Below are 7,032 nucleotides of genomic sequence, written 5' to 3' on the forward strand. Positions count from 1 at the left end.
AGGCTTGTTAGTGGTGCTTGGGAGCCTCCTGCACCAGTCGCAAGGGTTGGGCCTCCATACATCTCAACCCCGAGGCTCTAGCCATGGTGCAGTGCAGGGAGGGTCAAAGGCTGGGTGCTAGCAGCAAGCAGGAAAGCTGCGGTAAAAGCCCCAGAGCCCACGTACACTGTCAGCCCCTCTGCGCGCATCAGGACCAGCAGCAGCACAAAGGCATCCTGGATCAATCTAATTTCTGTATAAAAACAGGAAACTGCCCCTCCCTTCGCCAAAACAGAGGAAGAGCTGCATGGCCTATATCTGTGTCACCGAGAAAAGGGGCAGAGGAAGGAGCAAACAGCTCCTTTCATCTTATCCAGAAGCGTGTCAGAAAGAGGATGCCTCAGTCAGTTTGTTCTAGGGATACTTTTAAGTCTGTCCCCAGCACAGGTCTTGGAAAACAGAAGTGAGAAGATTTCTGCTCCAACAGGGCTCAGCCCAGACAGGCTGACCTCTCCTAACACCCATTTCCAGCAGGAGAAGCAGATGGGGGGTTTGCTACAAGCAGCAAGGCAGGGGTGCCTCCCCAAGACACCCTGGGCTGCAGGCATTTCATATGGGGCCTCTGGTTCAAATTCAGTTTGGGCTCGTGGCAGCTGAACCCTAGTGCTATCTGATGGTTGTTCGGTGACTTGGAGGAAATGAATCCTCACACACAAGCCTGCTAGCCCTCCCCTCCTCCTCCAGCAGTCACAGCAGGGAAAGCTGAGATTGATTCAAGACTGAGAAAAAATAAACCCTTTCGCTTCAGAAACAGTGCCTCCCACACTGGACCAAGCATTTTAAGGCAGGGGGGAGGCTCTTATTTTTGACACTTTTACTTCTGTAACGAAAAACATCTTAAGAGTGCTGGGATGTCAAATAATACTTTCCCTCTGTCCCACATCCATTACAGAAAGAAGAGGGGAAAGTGAGCAAACATCTATATTCCTACTTTTTGTCTTTATTCCCCTGGACTGAGGGAAGTCTACCACTGACAGATGTAACTTGGGAACTAGCATCTGAGCCAACGTTTCCTCAGCACACAGCACCCTGCTCTCCTTTACTCCATCATCTCACACCGCTTTTGTTTTACAGAGGAGTCACGTAAAGGCAATACTAGAAGATGAAAGAGGTGGAATATTTATTAGAAGACCCTGAAACTTTGAGGAACTCTTTAGAATAATTCAAGATAGCTGATTAATTGGGATGGGGGACCAGAAATAGCCAGATGTTTCAGCCACCTGGTTAAATAAATTGTTTCCCAACCTGTGCAACAGCTTCAGCTACAGTAGATGGGCCTTCAGTGCCTGCAGTGTGGAAGAGCTAGAGGAACAGGCAGGTTGGCCACATGAGTTAGCCCAGGATCTTACTAATATAAGATGTGAAGGTAAATATAAATCCTGCACTTTGATTGTGTTTGCTCTGGAATTGCACGCATATAACTCAGGCCATAATCAAAGCTTAACCCATTTCAGTGTCACCTGATCAATTAGAAATAGGGATTGTATGGTGTTAAACCAAAAAATGCATACGAAAATTGTTGCTCTGCATATAGAAGTTGTTCTCAGCTTAGCATATAAGTGAGAAACCTCAAAGTCATGAGCAGTTTTTCCTGACAATGAGTCCTGGACTATGTTAAAACAGAAGTATCAGAATGATCTTTGTTCACACAGTCATAACCATCATTTTCTTTGTCTGCTGTCTGGTAGCCAGCAGGTCATGTACACTTGTGTTTAGATGTGTCCACAGAGGAATCCCACCTGCAAATAAAGAACTGCAACAGAAGTTGTGGTTTTGTTATTACTGCTCAAGACTGAGACCGTGTGAGAAAAACACTTTCCAGTTCAGATGGAGGAAATGGAAAGCGCAAAGATTCATTACTTTGCTATTCATCAGAGCAGATTTCTAATGAACTGTGTCTACCAAACAATTTAGAGATGAGTGATGGAGAGATGCTTTCCATGCAAGTAGAATAAAAATCAGAGAATATAGTTCTCGGGCTAGATTACGCAACCAAGAATATCTTTACCTTCCCCTCTCATGCAAAGTATTTTCTTTTCATTATAGACACTTGACCTTCACTTCTCAAACCTTCCCCTCAGATACCCTCTTACCATCTCTAATCATCTACATCACCTTCCTCCTGCAGCCAAAGAGCAGAGACTTTCCACTCGTTCTCCAACATACCAGCAGGAGCTGTTCCACCTGCCTGTGGACTTTGGTACAGAGACGAGACCAAACTGTGCTCATTTTTACAGGTGGAAGGTCTCCAAAGTGTCTTTCAACTCCTTCTACATTTTAAAAAGTCAGAGATGCTTTTGAACTATCACAGCAGACCTAAGTTGGAACAGACTGGATTTGATCCAGCTTTTCCCACTGTCCATCTCGTGGTCAAGGAAAGGGCACAGCTGTCCAGATCTCCTCTGCCTGCCTGGATTTCAGCCGAAAGAATAAAGGGAAGAGTCCAGCCACCTCAGTTTTGTCCTTATTGTCACCACTTTCAACTTCTGTCTGACGTACTTCATAACAACTGTTGAGCCATCTCTCAAACAGCGATGAGAGTTTGAGAGAAAGTCTGTAGATCACTGAGAGGCTCAGATGAAAACCGTAGTGGTAATACGGATTACTGCACCCCAGGGCCCTGACAGCTTGTACCACTGGCTGCGGTTGATAATTTGCAGTGATTCCTTCAAGGAGGACATCTCTACAATACCAAAGGCAGGCTTTGGGGCTGCAGCACCTGTACTGCTCGTGGTCCGATCCTCAAATGCCAGCACTAGCCCTTTTGGCTAAGACTTCTGCTAAGCTCCTTCTCCCTGCCCACACCCCCCAGCTTGGCACTAAAAAGCAAACAAACAGCTCTGTGAGCTGCAGAATTTGCAGAGTCTGGCTTTCAGCAGGCTGGCGTCTCCTGGGGGACTGACCTGGGTGCCTGAGAGGGCACAAACTCTGACTGAAGCTTTTCCCACGGTTTGGGCATCAATCAAATGTCAGCTCCGTGTGGATTCTCTAGTGTCTAATAAGATCTGACAGGATGTGTTGGTCTTTCTCACAGTTGCAGCCCTGGCAGGGTCATTCTTTACCCAGCTGTTTGTAAATGCAGGAACTGAGCTCTATACCTCTGTCAGTTTTGGATAAAACTGGCCAAAGGGTTAAAAAGTTTTTAAAAGAGAGGAATTTGGAAGAATATGAGTGCACTGATATACAATGTGATTGCATAAACTCTGTTACATTAGGAAATCAAAATAATCGACCCTTTTCCCTCTAAATGTGATAGAATTTATAGTTGTGTTGCTCCTGGTGGTGCAAAAGCCCCTTTTAAACTTTGCTCTACAACCTGCGCAGAGCCACACTCCAGAACTTCAAGTTGTTGCTTTATCTTCAAGCTTGAGTACAGGAGAGACAATCTTTACACTTCAGGGCCCTGTGGGAAAAACGTGACCCAAACCAGAATGACTCTTGAGTCAGCATGTGAGCAGTCACGGGGAGCCACGGAGATACGCAGGTTTGTAGCACACTTGATAGCTAAAGTAGAGATCAGTATGGGAAACGTGGCTCTGACGTTCCCTGCGAAGCTCTGGGGCCTTAGAAGAGCAAAAAGGCTATGAAGGGTGTCCAGGAATTTCTCAAACGGCAATAAATCAGCCGTGATGGGACTGCACAGCCCAAACCAGGTAATCTGCAAAGACAGCTCTGTGACTGAGACACACAGGGTGGATTTCTGCCCCGGAGCGGGGCTGGTCTCCAGGGCAGCTCTGCCTCCTGCACCCACACGTGCCAGCTCATTGCACTCATGGCCTGCGAGGTGAGCCTCACCTCACCGTGTCCTCGGGGTGCCCTCAGCAGACAGGAGACGCATATTCAGAGAGAGGACGAACACGACCTTTACAACCTTGGCTCTGACAAGTGCTTCCTGTGGGGTGACAGCCGAGAGTTGCTTCTCCTGTAACTCCCACTTGGGCTGTAGTAGCTCAAGTACCGTTGTCTCCTCAGAGCTCCAGGCCCAGGTGCATCTTTTTTGGTCAATCCAGTCAAACTACGCTCTGCTGCTTGCAAAGCCTTAAAAGGCCCAGGTAGATAGTGGGAGAAAGAGGTTTTTCTAAAGCAAAAAGCCTCAACGGCCTCCATACATCCCGTTTCATTACCTGCCAGCCTCTCAAGGAGCACACAAACTGGAAACGCCCTGGGCGGGATCAGCTCGCTCTGTTGCTCCAGCGAGGCTGATACTGCAGAGTGCTTTGGAGATGGGTGTTGAGCAACTGTTGACAGGATTTCTCCATCAAATGGTGCTTTGCAGACCCATCGGGAGCCTTGCTGTATCTCAGTCCTGACACGGGCTGACTCCTTTCAGATAGTCATCAAAAGAGGCTTCCCGCTCCCTAGCATCCTGCCTAGAATGGCAGAATCACAGAAGTTGAACTCCGGAGTTACCGGAGTTCTCCTTGAGGAGGAAAACAAACTTTGCAGGTGCTTGCTTTGTGCTATACGCGCAGTTCCCCGCTGCCCGTGCTCTCCAGGCAGAGGTCAGCTCTGTCTTACGGCAACACCATCAGAAAATGAGAGAAAATGCCCGTCGAAGGCTCTGCTCCATGCTCTCGGGGCACACGCTCTCCCTTCGGAAACGCACCCCGGCTGCCAAACGGAGGCGGCACCAGCACCTAACAGGACGGTGCCCCGGCTGCCCGAGCGCTGCTGGGCTGGGGCTGCTCTGCGGCAGGCAGCGAAGTCTCCGCTCGCTGCCCGGGCGAGCGGCGGGTGCCGAGCCGAGCCGCTGCCGGCGGAGTCGGGCGGCACCTGCGGGCGGGCCCCGCTACTGCAGCGCCGGGCGCGGGGGCCGGAACCCCGCCGGAGACGGCGGAGGCTGGGAAGGGGCTGGGTGGGAGAGCCGGGGGATGCTCTCCCACCCACTTGGGGTTGCGAGCCTGCTGCGGGGCCGGCACAGGGTGGGGACGTGCGGGGAGCCTCCAGGCCGACAGTCTCCTCTGCCACCACTTAGCGCAGAAAAGGCTCAAGCGAGGCTGCTTCTTCCTTCCTTGGTGCCTCTGAGTGCGGGCAGGATGCTGCCTGCCCTTCCCAGGAGCTCCTGCTCCCGTCCCTGCTTCACAGTCCTGGCTGGCACTGGGGGAAAGCAGCTTCCAAACTCAAAGCTGAATCGGGGCAGGGTTCCTGGCTATTTATCGGAGCATTTGCGATTGCTAGAAAAGATGCGTTTCCCTCCCCACTGTGTATTTAAAGAGGAGGTGTCTAGGCCGAGCCGTGGCACTGGGAGCACAAACTGCTGCGAGTGTGGCTGTTCAGTGACAGCACTACTTTGCGGGGGTTTTGGGAGCTCCAAACATTTTCTCCCAATCCACACGTTCTTTTTGAAAAGGTGACTTCTTTTAACCCCAACACTCATGGTCTTTTCACCATGCGAAGGGACAGACTGGCTCGAGAATCACAAGGAATCACAAGCCCAAATATTATTGGGGATTTCTAAAAATCCCAAACACACACTACAAAGCAGTTCCTGAAGACGTGGGAGCCTTTCCGGGCATTTGTGAGCTTCCAGTTAAATGAACCGCTAAAGCAAATCAGAGGCCTGGCAGCCCGGTCGCGCGACGGGAGGGAGCAGCCAAGGCTCCGCACTGGAGTTGCTCCGAAGATTTGGAAAAGTTGCAATCGGAGGAAGGACCCTGCTTCGTGAGTGAGCTGGATGGGTAGAAAGAGGAAAATCCGGAGTATTGGACAGAGCGGGTTGAAATGGCGGGAGGCGCAGCGGGTGCCGTGCGATCCCCCCCACGTAGGTGCTGGGGGTCTCAGCTCGGAGATGCTGCTGGCATGGGTGAGGGTCGGGGTTGGTGTTTTCAGCTGAGCAGTCACGTGTAGGGGCCTATTTTAAACGCGTTCCCCACGTAGCGGAGTGCACGTCTCGAGGATTGAAATAGATGGTGGTTTGATCACTGTCTCTCCCAGGGAAAAGGTTTTTAATGAGGTTTTAAATAATAAAGTGGGATAATTTCCCTGGCTGGCAAGATCATGAAATTTTTATGCCTCCTTTCTCTCCCAAAGTTTTATCACCCTTTATTTTTAGCGACGCATAATCCCCCCTTTTGAAAAAAAAAAACCAAACACAACAGAGAAACCACTGATTTAGGGAAAGCCGGTCCTCAGCAGGGACTCTCAGCCGGGAAGCGGTCAGGGGAGCAGCTCCACAGGCAGCCCTGCCCCACCTCCAGGGATGGGCGAGGACCCTGCAGGGGCAGAGGGGACCTCCAGTGCTGGTGCAGGGTGCCAGTATTGGGTACTGGGTGCTGATGGAGGGTGCCAGTATTGGGTACTGGGTGCTGATGGAGGGTGCCAGTATTGGGTGCAGGGTGCTGGTGCAATGTGCTGATGCACGGTGCCAGTACTGGGTGCATGGTGCCAGTACTGGGTGCTGATGTATGGTGCCAGTACTGGGTGCATGGTGCCAGTACTGGGTGCTGATGTATGGTGCCAGTACTGGGTGCATGGTGCCAGTACTGGGTGCTGATGTATGGTGCCAGTGTTGAGTGCACGGCGCCAGTATTGGGTGCTGATGTATGGTGCCAGTGTTGGGTGCAGGGTGCCAGTATTGGGTGCATGGTGCTGGTGCAGGGTGCCGGTACTGGGTGCTGGTGCAGGGTGCCAGTACTGGGTGCATGGTGCTGGTGCAGGGTGCCAGTACTGGGTGCATGGTGCTGGGTGCATGTAGTAGGTGCTGCTGCAGGGTGCTGGTGCTGGGTGCCCATACTGGGCGCTGGTGCAGGGTGCCAGTATTGAGTGCATGGTGCTGGTGCAGGCTGCCGGCACTGGGTGCATAGTGCTGGTACTGGCTGCCAGTATTGGGTGCATGCAGTAGGTGCCGGTGCAGGGTGCCGGTGCTGGGTGCCCATAGTGGGTGCCGGTGCTGGGCGCTGGGTGTGTGCGTGTGTGTGTGCGCGTGTGTGTGTGTGTGTGTGTGAGCGTGTGTGCGTGTGTGTGTGTGTGTGTGTGCGTGTGTGTGTGTGTGTG

Source organism: Mycteria americana, chromosome 14, assembly GCF_035582795.1.
Source record: "Mycteria americana isolate JAX WOST 10 ecotype Jacksonville Zoo and Gardens chromosome 14, USCA_MyAme_1.0, whole genome shotgun sequence".
Classification (NCBI taxonomy): Eukaryota; Metazoa; Chordata; class Aves; order Ciconiiformes; family Ciconiidae; genus Mycteria; species Mycteria americana.